Source organism: Ictidomys tridecemlineatus, chromosome 8 (assembly GCF_052094955.1).
Source record: "Ictidomys tridecemlineatus isolate mIctTri1 chromosome 8, mIctTri1.hap1, whole genome shotgun sequence".
Lineage (NCBI taxonomy): Eukaryota > Metazoa > Chordata > Mammalia > Rodentia > Sciuridae > Ictidomys > Ictidomys tridecemlineatus.
In genome coordinates, this window is record NC_135484.1 from 104,672,885 (window position 1) to 104,699,786 (window position 26,902).

The 26,902-nt window shown below is 39.9% G+C and overlaps 2 long non-coding RNA genes across 2 annotated transcripts; one reads left to right on the forward strand and one right to left on the reverse strand.

Annotated features, from left to right (window-relative positions):
- Positions 1-1,108: 1,108 nt before the first annotated feature.
- Positions 1,109-11,375, reverse strand: LOC144366190 (uncharacterized). The gene is made up of 2 exons (XR_013425123.1): positions 11,222-11,375; positions 1,109-9,792 (listed from the first exon to the last, which is right to left on the reverse strand). It is a non-coding gene; the product is annotated as an uncharacterized LOC144366190 (long non-coding RNA).
- LOC144366189 (uncharacterized) lies at positions 9,182-26,902 on the forward strand. Its single transcript, XR_013425122.1, has 2 exons — positions 9,182-9,483; positions 26,684-26,902. It is a non-coding gene; the product is annotated as an uncharacterized LOC144366189 (long non-coding RNA).

The window sequence follows — 26,902 nt, forward strand, 5'->3', positions numbered from 1 at the left end:
GTATCTAATCTGTCAATCATGCGAATTAGCAAAGGTGTTTGAAAAGGTACTTGGAGGCTCATAGAGAAGGAAATTTACCAAGCATTTCCTATTCTTTTGAGCTAAACCTTAGGTTCCTATTGTTAAGATTGTCCTTATTTTAAGAACTAAGGATACAGAGGTACAGCAGAGAGGTGCAAATAATGACTGGTCCTGGGAGTGTGTCCTTACTCATTGCCATTGAAGAAATTTGCCTCTCCTGAGAGGGTCTATCCAAGTTCACAGGCTTCCATAGGAAACCTCATTGTTCCTGAGTAACTCCAATTATAATGTAGTATTATTTATTATATGCCTAGGAGCTTGGGAGCCCTGGCTCTACAGAATTCCAATGACCAAAATCTCAGTTCCTCTTCCAGTGAATAAATGGAAAGGGACACCTGTGTGTACTCTTGTCAGCGACATTACAAGGTTTTTCTGTTTTCATCCACTTCTGCAGTTGGTTTCCAGAGAATTATCTTGACATTTGGTCATTCTGGTTCTCACATCATGTTTCTCTTCCTTTTGTTAATGAAAGACAGGAGCTCCGTTACACAAGGACCAAACTAGAATAGGACAGAGATGGACATGGAGGTGACAGATCTGCCACTTGGTTTATGTAGGAGTAGAAAATATAATGAATTAATAAATCAGCATTACAGTTGTTTGTAGATTATTTGTAGCTTGGGAGTGCTTTTTATTAATAACCCACATTTATATTTTTAAACTTTACAAAGTGCTTTCTACAGAATTTTATGGAATCCTCACACTTACCCTCTAAAATAAGTATTATTATTGCACCTATCAAAATATTAAATGTTAAAATAGGTACTATTATTACACTTATTAAAATTTCTTCTTAAAAGAAATAAAAAATTGCCTTATAAAGCTAAGGTACTTGCTTAAGGCCTCACAGCAAAGTTATAGAGATGAGACTTGAATCTGGGTGTTCTGATTGTCTTACTTCAAGACTATTCAGGAACAGCAACTAGAGACATAGGAGTTGTGGTTAACAAAAGCTTAATTTTGAGCTAACATTCATGGTACATAGGCTATCTAGAAAAGAATGTAAACTCCATCTGCACTACCAAGGTACACAGTTTTTTTTTATTGTTGTTTTGTTTTTTAAATTTTATTTATTTATTTTTATGTGGTGCTGAGAATTGAACCCAGGGCCTCATATGTGCTAGGCGAGTGCTCTACTGCTGAGCCACAACCCCAGCCCAAAGGTACACAGTTTTGATCAGAGCTAAAGATTGCATCATTTGAACTTTGTGATTCCCTGGTTTGGGCTCCCTTATTTTGAGAAGTATGGTGAAACTAGGTTTCCAGTGTGAGGGTGGGGAGGTGGGGGGAGGGGATAACCAGAAGAGTAAGAAACGGAGTTAGGAGCAGCTGTTGGAAACAAATATCCCCTAGGCAGGAGAAAGATTAGCTTCAGTAATTTGAAGGGCTAAGGAAGAGACAATTTTTTTTTTTTTTTCAGAGAGTAACATAGTTTTTGCTAAGCTAAGTTAGACTAAATGCAATTAGATCAGGCTGCTTTTCAGAGAATGATCTCTCTCTGGGAAAAAGTTGGACAGGAGTCATTGGCTCTCAAACTTTCATTTAAATAAAGATTACCAGGGAATGAACAGTTTGTTAAAAAGGCAGATTCCCAAAGCTCAATTAAGGAGGTTTATGGTGAAATCCAGAAGGATTTAATTTATTTCATTTAAATACACACTTTATTTTGGCCACATGTAGAAAACAATGTTTAGATATTTTAGATTCTTATCACAGTGGATCTAGGACCTGACAATATCCACAACACCTGGAAACTAGAAATGCACAACTGGAGGACACTTTGATGTTCTCCTTTAACTTTAATGTGCAAATGAAACAGAGATGGAGAGGTCTTGTTAAAATTCAGGTGCTGTTCCAATTGTTTTGGGGGGTGGGGCCCAGAGACTGCCTCACTAACAAGTTAGTTCCTCGGTAAAGAGGTGCTACAGCTCTTTGCATCATGCTAGGCACCACCGATAATGCCTCCATTTCACACACAAAAAAGTAGCATTAACGTGAGAGAAGATTACACCAATTCCACCTGAAGAGGGAAAAACACATTTCGATGATCCAAAAGGATTTGCTGAACCAAGCACTCCTGGTCAAGATCTACAGATGGTGGTTCTCAGTCCTAGCTGCATATTGGAACCAGCAGGACAGTCCTGATAAAACCAGTGCCCAGCCATACTCCAGAGCCACCATGGTAGAGTCTCAGGATGGGTCAAGAGGCAGAAGCATTTTTAAAAGTTCCTCAAGAGATCTCAGTGTGTAGTCAGGTTGGAGAATCACTTATTTAAGAGCTTGGAAAGATTGCTTCCTAAAACTCACCTAAGATCTGATGAGTAAATCTTCCAGGAAATTAACCTGGGACTCTGTTATTTAAATGTGATTTTGCTATAACCATCCTGAGGAAGCCCATTCACCTCCAGGCAGGTAGGAGGTGAAAAAGGAGAGGAAGGGACTGGGGTCCCAATATCCCCTTCAAGGGCATGCCCCCTGTGACCTAACTTCCTTCCACCAGGTTCCACTCTTCCACTAAGAGTGCCACAGGTTGGTCACCAAGTCTTTAACACCTGGGCCTCTGGGGGATACTTCCAATCTCTAGCGCTGTGCAAAGAATTGATACACTATCAAATACTGAGGGAATGATACCTTAAAACTTAATTGCTGAGATGAACCTGCCTGCAAATAATTCTTCATTGCTTTGATCATAATATATCAGGTATGATTAGGACAAGAATATTAAGGAAGTGATGTTATTCTGGCTTAGGTTACAATATATACGGTTTGTCTGTTTTCAAAGAGCTGTAGTAAAAAATGAATCATGAAAATGCCCTATCTCATAGTGATTTTTGTAGCACCTAGACCATCTGGTCAACATCAATCTTTTTGTATAATGTTGCAAAGGCAGCATGTACCTAAGTTGGACTTCGACTTGAGGAAACAACTGTCACCTCTTGTCTAGCACACATATGGTCCCTTTTTTTTTTTTTTTTAAGGAAATTTGGATGCCATCTAGAAAGCCCTGTGGTGTTCTGGGAGACAACTATGTCCATATTTGCAAGTCAGTGGTGGAGCCTGGTCACCTGAGTCCCAGGAAGCACTCTTGTGTGATACCAAGTTTTCCTTTTGCCTTTACTTGAAAGTTAAAAATAAGATCTACTCATTTGAGTAAGGACTGAGTTTTTGAAAGATTTTTACTTTATTTGATTTTAAACAGCTATATATGTGAAATGCATTTGCATTCTGGAGTCCTGGATTTCAAATATGTTTATAGAATATCTTGCAAGGATGTGTAAGAAACATGTATAAAAAAGATGCCTTGAGGGAGAATGGGCAAGTCAGGAGATAGGAGAAAGGAAATGTTTTTGTCATGATATGCACTTTTGAATCTTTGAGTTATCTACCATTTATATGTATTTTTGAATTTTTACAAATTATAAGTGAAAAATTTTTAGAATATTTCCATGGCATCCAGGAAATGTGCACCCATGAAGTCCAAGGTAGGAATTATATCAATCAGACCTGAAATGCAACTGTCAGCATTGTAGGGAAATCTGTCAAGTGAATTAGCCTCTTGCCTGCTGTTATAGAAATGGTGATTTCCCCTTCTCACCCCAGCTTCTTCTAAGGATTTGGGATCCTTTTGTTGGGGTTTCTCTCAAGCTTATGCAAAAGTAATAAAAAGTTTAAATGGGAGAGAAATTAGAAAGATGGAACCTAGCTTTTTCTTTCCCAAACATCTATCTATCTATATATATTAGCACAGGAATCTCTCATTACATCTTTTTGAAGGAAAAAAAAAGTCACAAATGTCACAAGAGGCTCCTTGGTAGTCCTTTGTCTCTTCAAAGGAGACATTTCTATTCCATACCAGTGCTGCATGATTGCTCATCTTCTGCTTTATCCACACCAAAATGGCAAATAGGAAATCTCATGGGGGATAGAAGAAGAGGTAAGTAAGAAAGTGCATTTCCAAGAGTCCTGTGACATTTGTTTCTCGTTATTTATTACTCCACTCATCCATCCATCAAACATTGTAATAAATAACAAATTGTAACTACCAATGAGAAGTAACTACCATAAATCAGCTACATGATCAAACAGCCCCAGTGCTAAAAAGTGAACATTTCCAGATATATTTCCACAGGTGCACTGCAGGTACAGCTGATGTTCATTGCTTTGTCCTAATGTCTAGAAGCATGCCTGGAACATGGCAAATGACCAGTCACTACATGCTGAATAAATGAATAAATGGAAGCTCCTGACATCCACAAGTTCACAACTTAGTAAGAGAAACTAGGAGCAATATGAACATAACAAGAAACTATGAGAAATATGGATATCACAATCAAATGTAGCCAAGTGTAAGGATAGTCATATGAATGGCATATTAGAAGATCCAGAAACTAAATATGAGTCAAGGATAAAGATGGCAAGATTTTTTAGTATAAGCCTTCCTCCTTATTGATTTCAAAGAAAACTTTGTCAAAAACAAAGGGCTGACAGTTGAAGTGCAGTTCTATCCATTTAGAAGCTTTGGGGAATGATGAAAAGGAGAAGAAAAATCAAGAGGAAACTGAAGTTACATTGTAGACATTCTCATATAAGCAAGGATTTCATACCTTTTATGCCTTGATTTCCCACCATTTCCCAGGCTTTTTGTTAAAAAGCATGAGACAGGAGGTCCAGTCATGTGACTGCTTTGCACATATCACACATTCAGAGAACACTCCACCTTTACAGTATTCAGTGCACTTGAGATTATTCACTGTTCATTCTTATCTAAATCTTGTGGTATAGGAACTCTTACTATTTCTATTCTATCAATGAGAATAGAATAATTGTTTCATGGAATAATTATTTTCTTTTGAGTAGAATCTAAGAGACAGATAACATTATAGCATCCTGGGGAGAACACTGAATTTGGAGTCAGAAGTTCTGGGTCCATGTTGACTAGAAAGTTAAGGCTGGGGAGGTCTGAGTGTGTTCCAGCCAAATATCAGAGTAAGGTGATATCCCAGAGGCCAAGAAGGCTCTCAGAGTTTCAAGGAAGCAAGAGTCCTGAGATAGACACTGTTACTAAAGTCAGGTCAAGCTCTGGGTCAGAAACCAGAGTCTGGACATACAAGAAAGAAAATTGATAGCAGAGAAGAGTAAATTAGAATGTGATAGTGTGGTGCTGGTAACTGAGGCAAGGCTCAGCAGGCTACACATCTCTTCTTCATGTTCTCTCTGGGCACAAACTAAGTCCAGGGATGTATGTGAGTTTCAGGCCTGGAAGGGCTGGATGGACCGGTGAATTATAGGATTGTGAGCCCAGCAGTGGAGTCAACAGAGTCTGAAGGTCCAAATGGGAACCTAACTGGAGAATATGTTCTGGCAATTTCCAGGGGTTATGAGCCTCAGTGATCTAGGGCTTGTAGGTTGTAAGAATAATTTCCAAGTTCCTACAGTTTAAAATCTCAAGGTGGCTCCAAGCAGGAGTAGGATGGGAGATTGACCAAGGCTCAGAGAGCAGGGTATGGCATAGAGAATGCCAATTGCATGTATTGGAGAACTGTTTCCTGAAATAATGGGAATGGGGTAATAAGCCCACTAGAAACCATCTGGGAGGAAATTAAAGACAGGGATTCACTCTAGGCTCTAACTACCCCTCTAAAGAGCTCTTCCTCTTTAAGACTAGATCTATCCCCAGAGTTGAGCTTTAAGATGAGGGCGAGAGTCTGGCCAACAGCAGTCATACACAATACTATCAGAATCCAGCCACCCAGGGACCACAAATAAGGAAAACAAGTGAGTGAACCCCTGACTCAAATGGGGGAACAGATGGGTGGAAATGAAGTCACATCTGGTCTCTGGAGAATCAGCATTGTCCTGTCCTGGGACAATGTTCTCGATGGACCTGAATCTGAATCTTGTCAATCTAAATAAGAATGAAAATCTAAATCTTGTAAAGTGTGAAAATAGATCCAATATGGTCAAATGCCTTCCACCACCATCCATTAAGTCATCAATTAAAGTTTGATCAGTTTTTAGTTTAGAAAAAAAAATATTTTTATACATTTATTGCTCCAGATGTCGGTGACCCAAGGACGGAGATTATTATGTAATGGAAGGTCCATTAGAGGTCATTTTATCACACTTCTCACTCCTGAGCTCTCTAGTACATTCTTTACTGCAAATCAAATTCATGACCTCTGGAACTAAAAACATGACCCCTCCAGCCCTCAAGCTCTGAAAGCAGTGGAGCACAACAATGCAAGAGCGAAGTGTAGAATTTTCAACTGCAAACTAAGTGGAGGTAGTGATCACAGCCAGGTTAGACCAATGGCAACAGTTACCTGCACAACCCCAATTCAGCAGCCAATCGGCAGATCTGCATTTCCTTTTGAGTTCTACAGATTTTGTTCATAAATCGGCTACATGATCAAACAGCCCTGGTGCTAAAAAATGAACATTTTCAGATATATTTCCACAGGTGCACTGCAGGTACAGGTAACCTAATAAAAACAACCACCATAACAACAAAATTATTATTTTCATCACCACTCCCCATCTCATAATTGTTTTGCATTTCTTTTGTCATACCAAGCGAAGCAAATATGTAAAAATCATAAAGTCTGGTCTAGTTTCTGTTTTGAAAACATTTTTTTCTGGTAAAACAAATGTTTGCAAACTAAAGAAATATGTATGCCATGGATAATATTTCTAGCAGAATATAGGTTCTAGATCAGGCAAAAATCTTTCAGGGGAGGGGCACCAGTCTTTAGTTAATTATCAAAGAAATATGATGATCTTGGGAGAACATATTTCCATAGGAGATGATGTCAAAGTTGAAAAGAGGTTTGGTGAATCCAGGCATTTGGGGAGTTCATCATAGCTGTGTCTCTTATGCATCAGGACTCCCTCTCTCTCCCACCTGTCTTTCTCTAGCTGCTCCCTTGCTCTGATTGGTATTGTCCTCCAAAGTCTGGATGCAGTGTATTTTAAAATCTCATTGTTGGCCCCAATGACCTATTTAAATATATTGATCCAACTATGTGGTACATTTTGCAGTTTCTCACATAGGCCCAAATTTCTTCCACAGATCTTTGCTGGGGCTATTTCCTCTGCCTCAAATTCCCTTCCTCCAACAACCACTCCCCCCACCTGCTGCAATCAGCTAATTCATGCTTACTCTGCGAGACTCAGCTGCACCATCACCTTGTGGGAGATGCCTTCCTGCCACCTGTCAGTCCCACTGGTCTACTACACATTCCAATTCTGTCTACTGAATCCTAGGAGCTGTATTGAGTGAATGTTTATGGGAGTAGCAAAAGGAAGTTAGGGCATTATTATGAAGCCTGGAGACTGGTTAGGAAGGAAGGCAGACATTAAGAAGGAAGGGAGGGAGGAGGGCAAGCCAGATGTCCTATGGAACACCAGAACACATGACGTTAAATTCAGTAAGAGGAAAACGTGGATCTTGCTTGCCAGGTGTTTCCAATGTAATTGGAGCTGGTGAGACAATCCCCAGTGAGAACATTAAAGCTGTAAATTTACAGAACTATGATCAAGAATCTATGGGGTAAATATACAGTAGCAAAGCAATTAAAATGGGAGAGTGTTATTTTCTGTCCTTCCCAGGGACTGGGTGTCTTGTTCTTTCCTAGATTCCATCTGTTGTTTAAGGAAAAGTAAAATTTATGTAAAATGTATGTTTCTCTCTCCCTTTCCTTTTTCTTTGAAATATTCTCAACATGAAATGACACAGTGTCTTGGATTTGCTTCAGAATAATTTGGGGTTGGGGGCTGGTAAGTGGGATATAGATGAAACAAGCCTGAGAGTTGATTATTGTTGGATCTGGGGTGACAGGTACAATGGGGCTTATTAAATTCTTCTACTTTTGTGTGTGTGTCTGAAATTGTTCATAATAAAAAGTCCAACATCAATCTTCATCATGAGTCATGAGTTCTTCTCCAGTGGAGGCCATTAAATATTAACTGAACGTTTACACATGCCTTTGACAAGAGGTAATACAGGCACAGTATGTCAGACATTTGACAAGGCACAAGATATTAATTGTGATAAATGCAACTCTCCCCATGCTCCCTGCTTCCCATTCAGCCTGAATACTGCTTGTCCTAAACCCTGACTCAGTTCAGGAATGATTTATTTTCATAAATAAAGCTGGTAAGGGTTACCAATGGCTCTACCACTGAAAAAGGGAGAAGCTTTCTCCTCTCATTGGAAAACACCCAGGGACACTTGTATATTAAATACCCACCAAATGTGAGAACACTTACGAAGGCCATGTTATATCCCCTTTCTTATTTTCCAATATGTAAAATGAATCAGAGTACCTACCTTGTAGGATTTGGGGAGGAGTAAATGAGTCAGCACACAAAATGACCAAGAATTTAGTCCAGCATGTGGTGAGCACCCGGTAAGCTTTACTATCTGTGTTAGCACTAGCATTAGCAGTAGTGTTAGTATTGGTGTTGGTACAGTTCTTGGATTGTTAGAATGACATTTCTAGATGGAAGCGATCCAGATGGACTGATAAAGAAGAAGGATTCCTGGAAGAAGTGAGCCACACCTTGATGGAGAGGCAGATTAGTTTTTTGACAGAGGAAGAAGCATGGTTTTCTGAATAGAAGAAGAGGAGAAAAGACAATAGAGTTAGGAATGAGCATGGACATTGCAGGGGACAGTGAGGTGATAGTAGTGTGTGGGATGGACGATGGGGAGTGAGGCGGCATGGGGGTGGAATGTGCGTATAAAGAATAGGGAAGCGAAGTTCAGACTTGAAGAAGGAGGCAATGTGGAGCCAGGGGAATGATCTGGTCCGGGGAAGGGTGAGATGAAAGCATATTCAAAAGGATTAGGCTGGCAGGAAGCATAAGATATCTTGGTCTTGGGCAGGTTCAGACCAAAGGTTGACACGAAGTCCCAAAGGGACTGGGGTTTTCTGAGGTTTGGCCCAGCTTTGGGCTCTCAGCTGCAGTTTTGACCCTCCTTGGGAAAGGTAGTTTTCAAATAGGGGACCCCGTGGTGTCTCTGGGTCTCATCCCACCACTAGCTCTACTCAGCAACGTTACCCCAAGCAGGCTGGGATTTTCAGAGGCAGCTCCGAGAACCTGTCTCTTCTGGCTTTCCTCCCCTGCAGAGAGGAGAAAATGCATTGCTCAATTTGGCCAGGGGCCTTTGTAGTCATAGGACCATGGTTGACCTTGGCTTCTCTTTGACTTACCTCATATGCCCCTCTCCTCCTGTGTAACCCTTTCCCCCACCTGTTCATACCTTGAACTCATTTAAACCTTCTCCACACCCCTCTGGCTCCTTTGTGTGAAACCTCTAAGGAGGACTTCTGTTTCCAGGCCCGGGAGCAAGATTTGGAAAGACAGTGTGTGCTGCCAGGAAGGAAAGTTAATGAGTGGGTGAGTATCCTTACTCTGACTTTCTTTCATTGCTAGTATTTTATAGGTAACAAGAAAAGCTCCAGGCATTTGTATCCCAGCCCCAGGTAGGCTGTGAGCAGGGCCAGAGCTGCAGTTCTTGCTCAGCCACCTCATGGCCCCAAATCTTGCACCCTCTCCAGGAACAACTCCTCCATTTGGGCAATGGTGACTTGGGCTCTTGCTCTGTATATCCTTTCAAGCTCCAGTCTTCCAGGTTTCCCTGAAAATCTTCCCAGTCTGAGTGCATTGACTTGGCTGCAATCCTGGGTCTAACCAGAGCTGTGGCTGCTGAGAGGGAAAATTAAATAAGTAACCATGGAGGAACCAGTCTTGCAAACAAGTCACAATCACATGTATGCACACGCACACACACAAACTCTGACTCTGTCCCACTCTCCACAGAGTAATTTACTCCCCCAAACCTTCCTGCGGTACTGGGAATTTAAACCAGGGGCACTCTACCCTGAGCTATATTCCCAGATCTTTTAAAAATGTTTATTTTGTGACAAGGTCTCACTAAGTTGCCAAAACTGGCCTTGAGCTTGCAATCCTCCTGCCTTAGCCTCCCAAGTTGTGGATTCCTGCACAAGCCACCACACCAGGCTTGATTTACACTTGTCTCAAGAAGCTTCAGTGAATATACCACTTATGGCCCCAGGCAATCCCCTCTTTAGAGTGAAGTTTTTCTGTCTTTATTACTAGTCTACTCACTACAGGTGCTTAAACTTATGCTTTGAGGACTTTAAGGAGAGAGAGAGAGGGAGAGAGAGAGAGAGAGAGAGAGAGAGAGAGAGAGAGAGAGAGAGAGAGAGAGAGAGAGAGAGAGAGAAATGGAGGGGCCGGGGACAAATTATACTCTCCAAGGACTTGTTCCCAATGACCAACTTCTTCCAGCCATGCCAGACTACAATTACTGCCCAGTAACCCATTTGAATAATGAATACATCAAATGGATTATCTATTGATGAAGTTACGGCTCTCATCATCTAATCATTTCCCCTCTGAGTGTTCCACCATTGCCTAGCGTATGAGCGTTTTGGGAGATGCCTCTTGTTCCAATCAGAACACAGCATAAAGAGCTGCACTGGAAACACCATGCACTCCCTTTTTTGTTTGATGTACTCTTCTACCAACTAAGTCAATGCCATTTAGTTACCTTTGTGGTAACAGAGTGCTCACCAAATGAGGGAGTAGCTTAGAAATCAATTTCCTTTGCTGGGTGCAGTGGTGCATGCCTGCAATCCCAATGGCTCGGGAGACTGAGGTAGGAGGATTGCAAGTTCAAAGCCAGCCTCAGCAACTTTGCAAGATCTTGCTTCAAAATTGAAAATAAAAATGGGCTGGGGATATGGCTCAGTGGTTAAGCACCCCTGGGTTTAATCTGCTTCTCCCCAAAAATGAAATCTATTTCCTTGAGGCACTGGCTCTTTTTTGCCCTTGAGTTCTGTGGTTCTTCCTAATCTTTGAATTCATTAACTGTGTTCTCAACAATATCCATAACTCTAGGTCAGCTGCTTTACAAATGCAGGTACCATTCTGAGTTGAAGTAGTTCCATGTTGAACTGTCACTACTATTAAGAGTCGACAAGAGTTCTCCCAAGTTTGGACCAGCATGTCCATGGTCAGTAATGAAAGAAAGTGACATGTACTATTTTCTCAAGAAGCTGAGCTTTCATCCCTGTTAAACAAGTAACCAATTAATCAAGCATGTACTCACTGAATGCCTTTTATGCCATGAAGTACTAGGTTGCTTCCCCTCCCAGGAATTCTGACTTCAGCTTATTCCAGAATCTCTTGGTTTCTCTGAACTATTTTCACGTGCTTCTTCCTCTGAAAACTGAAGAAATATCTGATCTCTAAGCACCCATGGACCAAGCAGAGAACTTGAATAATTAAGAGTCAATAAAAGAAACTCATTCAGTTATTAAGTTGTCCATTAACTTTGGACCTTATGGATTTTTAAAAAAATTTATTTTAAAGCTATAGTTCACAGTTAGAGGAAGGAATAGCAAAAAGTATCAGTTCCTGAATACCCACTAACCTGTTTCATCAGAAATTGACATTTAGACAGTTGCTTCAGGATTTTCTCTTTTTTTTTCTTTCTTTTTCTTGTAGTGCCAGGACCTTGTACACCCTAGGCAAGTGCTATACCTCTAAGCTGTATCGTCAAACCCCATTTTTTTTTTTTAAAGAAGTGGAGCTTTGTACTTTAGTTCCAGTTCTATTATGAGATGTAGGGATGAGTTGGTTATCTCTGTGCTCTGTATTTAACATGTGGTAAAGGGTGAGGCTAGGCTAGGAAGGAAGTGATAAAAGTTTCAGAATCTATTGCAGCAGAATTGTGAAATATGCCTAAGAGAAATTCTAACATAGTTTAGACTGGAGCTTATCAAGTGTACTAATTTTTTAAAAAAAAGTTTAAGGGACTCTTATTTTCTCCAGCTATAAAAAGTTTTTGGAAAACTCTCAATCTATAACAAAATAAATTTATCTTTCATTTGTAATGTTGTCTCTACTCTCTTTAAATAAGCCATATCCAAATGATCATCACTTGGAATTTAAGAAGATGACTTTCATTTGGTTTCATTCCTTATAAATCTCAAAAGTTCGATGTCATTTTTCTAGTTTTGCCTGGTTTAATGAATCTCTAGAATGTTTTCTCTAAAGAGAAAGATGTGTGAGTAGTTAACTCAGCTTCATTAATGAGTTGCTACTTGAGGACTCTGAGCTTCAAAGAGTTTCACTTGATTCAGAAACTTGGTTTATATTCTTTCATGTATGTTGAATGAAATGATCTAATAATCATTTATGGAATTTAGAAAATGTAAAGCATGTGAAAATACTTGAACAAGTTAAAGATGACTCTAAAAAGCTGGGTGTGGTGGTGCATGCCTATAATCTCAGAGACTTGAAAGACTGAGGCAGGAGGATCACAAGTTCAAAGCCAGCCTGGGCAACTTAGTGAGACCCTGTCTAATAGGATATATGAAGCCCTGGATCTGATCCTGCCCCCGCAAAAAGACTAAAAATTTCCAAATTTTCCATGCCTGTTATAGATACTGTTAAAATGTTGGGGATATAGCTCAGTGGTACAGAACTTGTCAAACATAGGTGAGACCCTGAGTTTGGTTCCTAGTATAGTTTTAAAAAAAGTTACTATAAAAATCATTGTCTTCATATACACAATACAATATTATTCAGAATTAAAAGAGAATAAAATTATGGCATTTGCAGGTAAACGGATGGAGATTAAGAATATAATTCGAGTGAAGTTAGCCAATTCCAAAAAATCAACTGCCGAATTTTCTCTGATTTAAGGATGCTGATTCATAATGGGGTTGGGGGGGCATGGGAGGATTAGATGAACTCTAGATAGAGCAAGGGAAGGGAGGAGAAGGGAGGGGACATGGGGGTAAGAAAGATGGTGGAATCAGATGGACATCATTACCCTAAGTACGTGTATGAAGACATAAATGGTGTGATTCTATTTTGTGTACAACCAAATATAAGAAAAATTGTGTTCTACATGTGTAATATGAATTGTAATGCATTCTGCTGTCATATATCACAAATTAAAATTTTAAAAAAAGAGAAAAAAATCATGGTCTTCAAAGACCAAGATTATGTCATACATATTATGTGCTTAAATGAATTTAAGAGAGAACAGTCAGTTGAGTTCAGTTTGAATGACGACAGTGACAATGAACTTAGCTCAGAACTATGAGAGGTTCAAAGATGACTAATTGTTAGTTCATCATCATCAAATTGTGTAGTCAGGGAGATGACATGTGTATACAGCTAAATGGACCTCAAGGTAGCAAGAAGCAAGTGCTTCTAACAATCACACACAGGAAATGAAACGTTAGCACTGAGAGGTTTGCTAATTCAGCAAAGATTTATGTGGCAAGTACTGAACAATCCATTCTAACTGCCAGGAATTAAAAAAAAATCCAAGATATGAGGGTACTTTTTTATTTCTTCATTTCTCAAGCCAACAACACTCTTTATTCCTCTTACTTGACCTCTTGGCAGCGTTGACACTGTAGTCCATTCTCACTCACTTTACAGTCTCATTCCTTGCTTCTGCAACATCTTTGCTTTCTTCTTCCTTTTGTCTCTGATCTCCATTCTGTTCCCTTTTCTCTGTCAATCCCCTCTTACCCCAAATATTTATGAATGCATTTTTTTCTGTTTTCATAACATCCCTCTTCCTACCCTATATCTGAATAAATTGTATTTAACCTTCAGGCCTCAGCTCACGAAGATTAACTGATCTCCCTATTCCCCAAACCTTGCTCTACCCAGTCAGGAGCCCCTAGATGGACACACCTGGCTAATTCCTGGGTTGGTAACTTCCATACTTCATTGTTTGTATCATCTAATTTTAAACACAAGTCATGCTTACCACCATATGCCCAGCTCATAGTACAGTGTTGGGCTAATATGGAGCAACTTAATAAATATTTCTTGAATAAATAAATGAATGAATTTTTTATTCAGGCATCAAGAAATACAGCTTGGTTAAGAAAGGTTCATATAGGGGATGAAGGGGAAAAAATAGGCTCAAGAGATAATCTTGGCTTTCCAGTTAAAAAAAAATAGGTCTATTCTCTAGATAAAGTTGATATTTAGAGGCATCTGAGCCAGAGATCCACATGTTCTAGTCTTAGTCTTAGCAATTTGCTTTGTTATGTGATGTGGTATGACCCAGGCAGTGAGACTAGTTGGGGTAGTTTGGTTGAGCACTGATGAGGCAGACCCACAGCAACTGTAAACAGAGAGCAATGGTAATGAATTGGAGGATATGGTAACTGAAGGGATGTTGGGAGGTAATGGAGGAGAAGCAAGCTCTGAAAGGAATTCTGAGCATTCTCTTCTAGATCATCACCATTCACTGGGAGAAGGGAAGCAGAGGGAGGGCCAGGATTATGAGAAAGAGAGTCCATTTCTTGATAAATCTTGAGCTGACAGGATATTTGGGAGATATTGCAAAAAGCCATTTGGGAATTTTAGCCTATAGTTGAGGAGAAACTCTGAGTCAGAGAGGTAGGTTTGAGAGACATTTGGAAAGAGGTAATGGTTGAAGATATTGAAGGACATTGGGTTGAATAGAGAAAGAGGAAAAAGTTAAAGACTGTGTGTGCAGGACCTTAAAGAAATCCCTTTTTTAGTCTCATGCGGTGGTGCACATCTGTAATCCCAGGCAAGAGGATCGCAAAATCAAAGCCAGCCTCAGCAACTAGTGAGGCCTTTGGCAACTCAGACTCTGTCTCAAAATAAAAAATATAAAAAATCTGGGGATGCGGCTCAGTGGTCAAGTGCCCCTGGGTTCAATCCCAGTTACCAAAAAAGGAAGAAAGAAGGAAATCAATCAATCAATCCATCCATCCATCCATCCTATCTTTTATGGGCTTGGGTATAGTTCAGTGATAGAACCTTTGTAATAGCTTCTTCAAGGCTTTTGGTTCCATCCCCAGCAACAAAAAGACAAAAAAAAAAAAAAAAAAAAAAAAAAATCCCACCTTTCATGAGAGTGAACACAAAGCCCAAAGAACAAATGAAGAGATTTTTCAAGAAGGAAAAGGTAGTCACCCTCAAACATTGTTTTGGCTGTAGTCTTCATAAAAAGGTAACTTGAAAGTTGATAGACAGCAGTGGCACAAAGGGACCAAAAGTGATATGACATGGATTTCCAGGGAGAACAGATTATTGAGGAGGTAGAAGAAAAAGCAAGGATGATCTAGGGTGAAGGACAATGAGAATGTATCCCCCTTCTTCACTTTGAGTTCCAGGAGAAATGAGAAAGGAAGCCAACAATGCCCCAGAAAGTTAAAAGCTAAGCTAAAGAGAATGTCAGGTTCTCAGGAGTGGAAGGAAACGGAAGGGAAGGAAAGAGTGAAAGTGTTCTGGGGAAGGGTCCAAAGTGCAAGGAATTGATTGGCAATGGACCTAGAGTTCTCAAGGTTCCAGAGGAAAGACTTAGCCAGTCAGTACATTTTTATTGTGTCAAGTCAGCCTGACATTAGGGCACATCTCGTCAGCTATATCTATGGCAGATATGTAAATTAGAGGTTAGTTAACTTTATCATTGTTTATCCTGTTTCCTATAAATAAATATTGACTAGTTGTTATCATTCCATTGTTCTGATTTTCATTAGTTCTGAGAACTGTTCTCCTATCACTGTCTTTAACCGGACTCGTGTTTTGTATGTTCATTCTAAACAATGCCCACAAAATTACTAGTTTATACAATTTATATTGAAATGTTGTAAATTAAATACACAACTTAAAATAGAAAAGGTTTGTACAGGTAGAGGGTGGGATCTCTTAACTGACGTCAGAATCCAAATCTTATCTCCAGTCCTACCTCTGTGACCCGAGAACTTACTAATCTGAGTCTCAGTTTTCTCTTAGGTAAAATGTGGACATTGTTGGATATACTTTAGCCCACTATTGTCTTCTTTCTCCCCCCAAATTTTAAATATCTCTACCCATCTTGTCATAGAACTTATTTGTCACTTGTCAAATTCTACTTTAAATTTTCATTCAAGGAGAATTACTTAGCACTCATTTTGTGCCAGTCCCTGAAGGTAGTTGATGTTCAAGACCCAGGAATTCATAGCCTGCCTCATGAAGGTAGTGACAGGCATTCGGCCACCGTAGCCTATAGGGTCTTTAGTGTAAACTCCAGAGAACGGCTCTGATCATAGGGAAGTTCTGCCAGATGTTATGACTCTTGAATCAAGGCTCAGAGAATGAGTCAGAGTCAGTCATATAGATATGGAGGATAGGATTTGAGGCAAGGGAGCAGAAAGGGAATGGAAGTGCCCTGGGTATGAAGGCACAGTACACTCATAAATCTCTAAGTAGTGACCAGTGGCTGGAGAATAGGGCAGGGAGAAAGACCAGAGCAGGAGACTTTGGATTATGAGGAGCCTTACATGCCATATTAGAAACACAGATGATACATGGTATGGGGTAGAGGCACAGGCTCTAGAACTTTATTTTTGGAGTTCAAATCCTTCTGCTACCTAATAGCTGGTATTCTTGGGTAAGGAACATAATTATCTACATTGTAGTTTCCTCATCTGTAGCATGGAGATAATATTAGCACTTGTATATAAAATACTTGAAACAATGCCCAGCACATAGTCAGTGCTATAAAATGACAGTTATTGATAATGGAAGGCCATTGAAGTATAAAATTAAGGGAGTAGCTTGGTCAGATTTGAGTCTTTGAAAGATGACTCTAAGAGGAGTATAAGGGACGAATGGAGGACCATGGAAGCTGAGTCAAAAAAATGCTAGGAGGAAATTACTGTCATTCCACAGCAAAGTAAGGACAGTGTTAGAGATGCTGATGGAGAAAGAAGAAGATATGAAATCAATTAAGAAAGAGCCATTGTAAGTCTTGAAAGGCCATCAGATGGAAGATAGGATTGGGGGTGAATGAGAAAGAGGAGTTAACACCCACTATACTGTTATGAGCACATGGCTTTCTATTTGTGACACTAACTAAAATAAGAAAACTGTGGGGTTTGGAGTCAGGTGGTCCTGGGAGCCAATCTTGCATTTATTCAATCAGCCATGGAATCTTTTCTAAGTATTTGACCAGGCTGAGGCTTGATGTCTTCCTCTCTAAAATGGAGAGAAGTAAAATTGACCTGGTAAAGTTGTGAGAGTGGAGATGTAGTCCTCTCGGAAATGTGCCCCAAGGGTGCCTGACACTCACACTGGAGGTGCTCATTGAATATGTGTGATGGTGATGGTTTGGGTCTGAATGTGCTACATTCCAGCTGCTGGGGAATATTCCTATGGACAAAATATCTTTCCAAATAGAAAAGGCATCTTTCGTTTTGTTCCTTGCAGCACTTATTAAGAGTTATACCTTCAACAAAGAAGCCATCGGGACACCTTGATTTTGATCTGCTATCTCCCTTCTTAGAGCCCAGGGCGGTTGCTGTGTTCAACACCAGGGCTTACCTGGATTCGCAGATGAGTGAGAAGCCACTTAGATTTGGACAAGTGGAGGCTGGAGAAGGTCAGGAGCAGGAGAGAAGGATCAGTACTCTGAAGAATGATAATTCAGTAAATAGAAGGTATGTCCCTATCTGTAGATCAGACTCAAGGTGACTGATAGGCCTTTTCAGCAGTTATATATCCTCCCTGGTCAAGATTTAAAAGAGCAACAAGATCTCAGTTCACATTTCAAATATCACCCTGAACAGTTTCAAGAAAAACACTCTCTCCTTCACTCTGGAGGACAGAGGAAAATCAGGCACAGTGCCTCACATCAGCAGAGCAAATTGTTGTCATACTTATCCCCATGTGTATTTAATCTTTGAGTGTGTCCCCTTGATTGAAGAAATTTCTAATGTCAAATGAAGTTCACTGCTGGGCACAGTGGTGCATGCATGTAATCCCAGCAACTCAAGAGGCCGATAGAACATTCGGGGTTCAATCCACAGTCTCTCTCTCTCTCTCTCTCTCTCTCTCTCTCTCTCTCTCTCTCTCTCTCTCTCTCACACACACACACACACACACACACACACACACACACACACAAATACAATCTGTCATGCTCTCTCAACAATTTGTCATCTGTTGAATTGGATTTGGGGAATTACACAAAGCTCCATTCCCAGTTGGTACTCAGTTTGTCCTTCATTTCAAACAAGGGTAGAAATGCTTTTGTGGGCTGCCTGGCTAATCAGATAAAATCTTCTGAGACCAAATCTAAAAGGAAGTTTCTGGGGGGGTGGGGGTGGGGAAGCTTCACTATAAACAGTCTAGGAGTCTGTACCTGGTCTGAACTCTCCTTTGACTCCTGGCTTGAATGTTGCCTCTGGACCAACACCAGCCACTGCTCTGACTTATCTCTGAAGTACAAAGAAGGTCTTCAATTGCCTGAATTCTAGAGGAGAAAAGGGAAAGTGATATAGCCTCTTTATAGCATCAAGGAGCTGGATTTCAACATGCAAAGAATTGATCTGTTTTCCTTTTATTTTGAATATCAATAATAGATATTGTAAAGCCAAACCAATATTAATCAACAATATTTAATTATAAACTAGTTTCAAATGGAAAACTACCTGACCATTATTGGCATCTATAACAAACTATGTCATTTCATACATGTCATCACATTTAATTATATTAATCTTCACAACAAATGAGTGAGGTAGTCCTAATCTTGTTTTAGAAATGAAGAAACTGAGATTCAAGGTCACTCAGTTAATATTTTGCTCTCACAGTAGTCAGTTTCCAAAACCAAGGATATGTCCTTTTCTCAGACCAACGTCCTTATCCTTGTCTGTCTTTGGAGCATGTTGGTCTTTGACTTTTTCCAAGCCCACCTCCCCCAGCACCCTGACACCCTGGATTCAATTCAGCCCTTCCTGACCATGTTTACCTTCTCCTTCTCCTTCTCCTCCAATTCTGGGTGCCTGGTTCCCCATCTAGAAATCAGTTGCAGTTTTCTTTGGAAAATATTGCCTTTTGTGTGTGTAAAGTGTGTGTGTGTGTGTGTGTGTGTGTGTGTGTGTGTACTATGGAAAGAAATGGTTATTTTGTTATCTCCTAATGATCCAGGCACAGTAGGGAACATTGGGAGACCACTCAAATCTGACACATATTTAGTGCTACAGTCTCATCCCTGTTTGTAAAGAGGAAATAAAATGAGAGAGATCAGCAACTTGTTTTAAGGCCTCCAGGCTGAAAGGTAATTTCCAGCTGCAGTTCACACCCAGTTCTCTGACTGCAGCCCCCAGGCTCCTTCTCCAAGCCTGTGATTATTCACCCGGGTTGTGCAATGCAGTCAACAGAGCTTATCCAGTATTTGGACCCTATCCCAGAGATTTTGATGCAATTATGTTTTTATAATCATCGTAGTTATATTACTGTCCTCTTATCCCCTTTGTTAAGACATAAAATAAAAGGACCAAACACAATCTAATTTGATTTTTCCATTGTATCTACTTTGTGAACTTGGGCCCTAAAACTAGACTGTGATTTGCATTCAAGACGATTTCTCAACTGCCATAGATTAACCCTAGGAATATGTGTGCTCCCTACAACTGGAAGTATATATACAACCATTCAGAGGTACCAAAGTAGAAGCCACATCACATATTCTGCTCCTCTGCTCACCATGTGAAAAGACTCCTTAAAACAAACAAACAAAAACCAAAAATGCCTTTTGAGGATTTTTTTTCCCCTCAAGTTATTTTGCATTGCTTTCTTTGGGAACCTTTTGTTATAAGTTATACCATTTTCAGAGATTTCTTTGTTGATCATCACCTCATGGACTATTTCACCTTTCTTTAGGCCAAGATGAGCACACTTTTTTTTTTTAATTTTTAAATTTTACTTATTCAAATTTGTTATATATGACAGCAGTTTTTATCTTATTTCTTCCTTCTATTTTACTCTAAGGATTTTGCTAATTATATTCACTTTTTTCCTTTTGTCTCGGAAATTCTTGTTCACAAAGAAACCTATCATGTGCCATTAATTATCTACATTTAAAATCAATCTTTATTTCAATACCATTGACCTGTTAATAAGAACTATAGTCTTTGACCAATTTCATTTTTGTGAATCTAGATTTTTCACTGTAAATCAGGAATAGTAACATCTATCAATCGGGATTTACCCAAAATTTATTTACTTCACAAAATTTATGTTTTATTTGTTTAATGTGTCCCTTCTGCTGAACTATAATTTCTTCTAAGTATCAAATTTAGATTGCACACTCTATACCTGGAATTGTGATGGGGATTTAGTAGGTGCTCAGTAAATATTGGTGAAATGTTGACTATTGAGTGGGCTTGAGAATCAGCCTTGCGTGGTTCTGTACCACTTGTGAGCTGTGTGACCTTGAGAAAGCTGTTCAACTTCATTATTAAATACCTCATCTGATTGTGAAGATTAAATATGCGGTGTATAAAGAAATCAGCTTAATGCTTGGCACATAGAAGAACCTTATTATTACTATTGAAAATGGGATGTTTCTTAGAAATATTGATTTTCTCAATAATATTAACGGGAACTGGAAGTACATTGCACAGTTAAGAGTTAATAGCCTCAGCTGGGCGGGGTGGCACACACCTGTAATCCCAGCAACTCCGGAGCCTGAGGCAGGAGGATTGTGAGTTCAAAGCCAGCCTCAGCAGTGGCGAGGCACTAAGCAACTCTGTTAGACCCTGTCTCTAAATAAAATACAAAAAAGGGCTGGGGATGTGGCTCAGTGGTCGAGTGCCCCTGAGTTAAATTCTGGTACCAAAATAAATAAATAAATAAATAAATAAATAAATAAATAAATAAATAGTTAATAGTCTCAAAAAATTAATTGCAATTGAGAGCTAAAGATATGGTTCAATGGTACAGTGCTAGTCTAGTATGCATGAAGGCCCTGGGTTCCATACCTAGCACCACAAAAATAAATACATCAATCAATCAATCAATAATTGCAGTTGAGCTCCAGTGAGGAAAGTAATGATGTAGATGTTTATTACTTGCCTTTTCCTTTGCTTTCTCCTGTTAAAGATTTTCTATTTATGAAATAGGTAAATCCAATTCATGCTGAGGCATTAAAGACTTCAGGAGTTATTCTTACTGTTAATATTTTTATTTTAAAAGAGGATCTGAAGTAAGACTTATTGGTACACTAAAGACCTGTGGGTTTGACTATATATAAATAATACCCTCTTTTTCTATTACTGGAGATTGACCTCAGGGATACTGTACCACTGAGCTACATCTATAATCCTTTTTATTATTTTGAAACAAGTTCACCCCAAGTGGCTGAGTCTGGGCTTGATTTTGTGGTCCTCCTGCCTCAGCCTCCTGAGATCCTGGAATTACAGGCATGCACCACCAGGCTGGGCTTAAATAAGAAACTATGAACAAATTTTAAACTCTAGTTTACACATGCTGTAGAGTTTGGGGGGTAAAGTGGACTGATGTCAGCAACTCACCCTGAAATGAATCAAAAATATCATTCAAGGATGAATGAAGAATGCCTAGATATATAATAAAGTGAATATAGCAAAAATGCTCATTGAAGTATCTACAGGTTAGAGGTGTCCACGGTATGGTGTTCCATTCGGTGGGGACTATTAGGAACAACTGATCATTTGGTACATTGTTATAACAAAGTTGAATTTTGGACATGTCTTTGGAAATGTATGCTAACTTTGGTTAAAGCCATAAATTTTTTTAAGTGTGTGTGTGTGTAAATAATTTTGAGAATTGTGTGTCATCTTATCAGTTAGCATGGTTTAGAAATTTGGTTATAGGGTTGGAGTGTAGCTGAGTTGTAGAGTGCTTACTTAGCATGAGAGAGGGCCTGAGTTCAGTCCCTAAAACTGCAATACTGAAGTTTTCCCCTTTTTTGTTTTTTTTGGCAAAGGCAAATATGGTTGATAAAGATAGGTTTTAGGTTTATGTACATATAAATACTCAAGAATTATTTTAATCTAAGGAAACACAAGTAGTTTCTCTTGGTCATAAGGGTGGCTGATAGAGGGCAGAAAGACTTCAGAAGAGAGACAGAAAGGAATACCTGTGGTATCATGCATAGAACAAAAGGGCCATGTTATCATCATTAGCTTGTTAAAGTGCCAATTATAAGGTTCATTTATTTGACTTTTTCCTCTGTTTGTACAAATAGAAACACCCTCCAGTGTTTTTTTAAAGTGGGTGTATTAAATATCAACACTGAAAACTGGATTGACCAGGAAATAACACACATTAAACAAACAAAAAGTACAGAATGAACAGGATCAGGGAAGACAAGTAAGAGAGAGTAATGTGGCAACCTGCAGGAATCCTGGTGAGGGAAAATGTACCTAAATCAAAATCATGGCTAAGACCGGCCAGTCACATGGGGAAGACAGCAATTAAGACTCCCAGCTTTACCATATGACTGAGAAATGGAACCAGCTTCCTATTGGGCTACTTTGACAACTTTGTGAAATTCCCAGGGTTTCTAACAACAGTTCCCCAGGCCTGGACTTTAGGGAGGTTGTGCATGGAAAGACTGTGCTACTCCATACTATGAAGTGCTCAGGGAACTTCTAGCAAGAGAACATCTCTGTGTGTGCAACAAAAAGGAGCACTCTGTGGGATAAATTACAAAAGTGTGCCTCTTCTTCTGGGATGCCACAAGATTTTGGAAGGGGCATGGTGGCTAGATTTCAGCCCCTGCTCCCTTTCAGCTGGTCCCTTTGCCAAGTGCATAAGCGGCCCCAAAGAGCTTCTTACCTACTTACTGTAGGTGTGTCCCTTTTTCACAGGCATGAGGAAGTTAAGTCTTAGGAGCCCAAACTGTCTTACTTAAGGCTATGACCTAAGCAGTATTAGGAGGCAAACTATTCAGAGAGTTGGCCTTCATCAGGCACAGATGTTAGACACCTACTACATGCAAATATTCTGCCCGGTATCAGGGTGTGGGCAACATAGATGCCAGGATGTTTCTAATCTGGTTTGAGAGGTGGGCAGGCCATGCTCTGTGCAGACCCCGTGCAAGCTAGGGTGTGTCATGGGAGCTCACAGAAGGGATGACAAGTCAGTCTTTTCTGGCAGTCAAAGACGTAGAGCTTAAAAGGTGCGCTCTGAGATGAGTGGAGAATGGGTAGAGCTTAGAAAACCAGAGAGGATCAGGCAAGATGCAAGGGGGAGAAAACAGTGTGAGCAAAAGGGATAGAGAAAGGTGTCACTTTGGTGACCCCAGTCTCTCCAGGGCAACTGTTCGCTACTCACATGGCCCCTCTTTACTGCAGCCTCGCTCCAGACCTACAGCACTCTGGTTGACAGAACTTTCCCAAGCCACATCTCATGCATCCCAGGCCTTCCTTCTCAAGGCCACACTCTTGGTCATTTAAGAGAGTATGGGGTTTACTACACATTGCCTACCTACTTGACATACAATTTAATGAGGAACTTCTCGACAGACTGTCATAAAATATTTCTAAAATGTTTGGAATTCTCCACTCATCTCAGGGCAGAAAGAATTTATATTTGGTATCGATTGCTGTGCAATTTCCCCCTAAACCTAGCATTTATTACCTCATAGTTTCTGAGGCTCAGGAATTCAGGAGCCACTTGGCTGGGTCAGTCTAGCTCAGAGTTGCTCATAAAGTTGTAGACAAGATATTGGCCTGGATTGTGTTATCTGAAGTTTGAGTGAGGCTGAAGAATCTGTTATCTAGTCACTCATGTGGCTTTGATGGGTCTCTCTACAGATGAGTTTTCTGAAGCTGGCTTCTATCCTAGTGAGTGATCTGAGAAAGAGCAAACAGAAAGCGCAGTACCTGTTATGACTTAGCCCTTGAAAACCATCACTTCGTTATACTGTGGTCATTCTGACCATGTTTTTAATTCAGTATAGAAGGGAGCCCTCAAAGGAATGAAAACCAGAAGAAATGCTCCCAGACTGATACATTTGAGTTCATACACTGGGGAGACTAGAGCTTTCAAAACGTTTATCACAGGTGATAATAGTGAATGGGATGTCCTCAAAACATATCTTTAAAACACTATAAAGGGGCTGGGACACAGCTCAGGGGTAAAATACTTGACTTGCATATTCAATGCCCTGGATTCCCTCCCCTGCACCACAAAACAAGACAAAAATCCACCTGAAAATACTGAGTGAGATATTTTTAAAAAGCCTTTACAAATGCATGATGATACAGGCAGGAAAATAAGAGTCAAACAAACTAACAAGCGAGGAAGCACGAATCCAGAGAGGTAAGTCGGTGATAAACTGAAGACTTCTCTGTGGTTATCCGTCTACCCCCCAGGGAACCTCCCCCCCCCAAATTGGTTTTACTATCCACACACCAGACAGGACACAAAATATTAAGGGATGTGGGGAGTCAGCTTGGAGGCTTTCTTATAAATTATAAATCATCTATATCCCGAAAAACATTTCTTAGTGACAGTTTACACCAGGACTTTTTGAAGTTTCCTTTCCCCGTTGAAAGAAAGGAAACTTGCCTATCTCCATCCTGCCTCTAGATGTGGAGGAAGAATCTGAGGATTTATAACCAGAGGTCAGCTTTGTGTGTGCTTGCAGCCACATTTATGCTGTCAGTGTGATTTGAAAAACCATAGCTAATAATTTGTTTTAATGTGGCACAGAATTGGGAGTATTCTCAGCCTAAAGACAAATGTGAATCCTCATGAAGGAACCACTGTTAACCTAAGACGCACAGATTCCCAGATAGAAAATTCCACTGAACTGGAACTCACTTAAAGAAATTACCATGGTACATTTGAGGAAAAATGGCATGTTGAGAAAGAACCAGCAAAAGCCAACAGCCAGCATGCACAGCCTGGCAAATACTGCACACATTCAATTATTGATGATGGAATAAATTTAAGCACCTTTAATATGCTTAACACAGAAAAAAATTTTTTATCAAATGGTAGTGTGAAAAACAAGAGACTTGAAAATGATTAGGCCTATCAGATGACCAAATAAAAGCTCTACAAATGAAAATTAAAATTATTAAAAGTAAACAATTTATATTTAAAGGGTTATGCAAATACCCACATGATATATCTTGGCTCATAAAACTTAATGCATTTATTATTCAGCCCTTTATAGAAAACCTTTGCTGACCTCTGCTTCAGAGGCTCTTGCTCAGCCTGGGGTTGAGATGCAGGAGAAGCCAGGCAACGGGCTGGCCACTGCAGACCAGGAGGCATGAGGGATGGAAAGAAGGAAGACTCTTTGACATGTCTTGGCCTCATAAAAGAAAGGAGGCTGGTTTTATGATGTCTATTAAATACAGCCAGATGGACTTCCCAAATGACCCCCGAGGATCATTGGAGAGGCCTTGGCTTCTCAACTTTTATTACCAGGGGAAATAAATCTTAATTATTCCTGAGCTTTAAGAGTTTAATGCATTATTATAGTGATGCCACATCAATGTTTATAGAAACCCAATTCACAATAGCTAAGCTATGGAACCAACCTAGGTGCCCTTCAACAGATATAAAGAAAATGTGATACATATACACTATGGTATTTACTCAGCAGTAAAGAAGAATAAAATTATGGCATTTGCTGGTAAATGGATGAAAATGGAGACTATTATGCTAAGTAAAATAAGCCAATCCTTCAACACCAAAGGCTGAATGTTCTCTCTGATATGTGAATGTTAACACAGAATAAGGGGGATAGGGAAGAGGGAAAACTAGAAGTTTACCGGATTAGACAAAGGGAAATGAAGGAAAGGTGGGGGATAGGAATAGGAAAGACAGTAGAATAAATCAGACATAACATTCCTATGTTTACTGTGTAATTACACATCATGTACAACCACAAGAATGGGAAGTTATACTTCATGTATGTATAATATGTCAAAATACATTCTATTGCAATGTATAACTTAACAGAATAAAAAAGGAGTTTAATGCATTAATATAGGAAGATCATCTGGGGCAGAAAGATATAGGTCCATTTTGTAATTATTATGCAATATGGATGGCATTCTGCAAAGATAACAAATTAAGAGGAGTAAGGAGGAGAAAGGAGTTTTTTTTTTTTTTTTTTTTTTGGTGTAAATCAAGTACCTCAGCTGAATACCTCCACATATTTTCTGATTGCCAGAGGTGGATTAAGGTCAAGTGCTTCTTTATGACCAGTGTCTGTGCTAAGATGGACCCCAAAACTGTGTTCCTTGAGCACCAAGGGCTGACACGTTTTCCCTCGGAGGCGTGAGGGAGGGGAGCTCCCAAGGGTATAAGTTGTGAGAACCAACATACAAAGTGATTTGGAGAAAACAAGGCAAAAGGCTAACCAAGCTCTGGGATCTCCTTTTCAAGACAGAAAACACACCTGATCTCTTCCAGGCCTCCCTGAGAATGTGTGCTCATCTCTCTCCTATTGTTCAGAATGAGTCAACAAGGACTGACACCCAGAGGAAGGAGCCAGGCTATAAGGAAATTTCTGAGTCTCTAGGTTATGCTAAGTGCTTTACACATCTATGATCTTCACAATAATCTCCCAGAGTAATTGTTAGCCTCCTCACTTTGCAGATGAAGAAACTGAGGACCAGAGAGAAGCATTAAGAAATGTGTCTTAGGCAATAAAATAAGTTGGCAATGAATTTGAGCAGATGTCATTCCAAAACCCAACCCAGCTCTTCCCCCCTGCCTCCCACAGGCGACTGCAGCCAAGAGCCACAGGGAGAAGCAACGCTACTCCTTTGTCAAGAATAGGAAGAAAAAATGAAAATCAAGCTCTGCGGCCCTCACGCTCCATTTCTTACCAGATGCCCCAGTGACCTACTACTGTGACTCTTCCTGTCTGATGGGTTAGCTGCATTCTCAGTGTCACAAATGAATGGAATGACCAAAAAATAAAATTAAAAAATGTAAAATA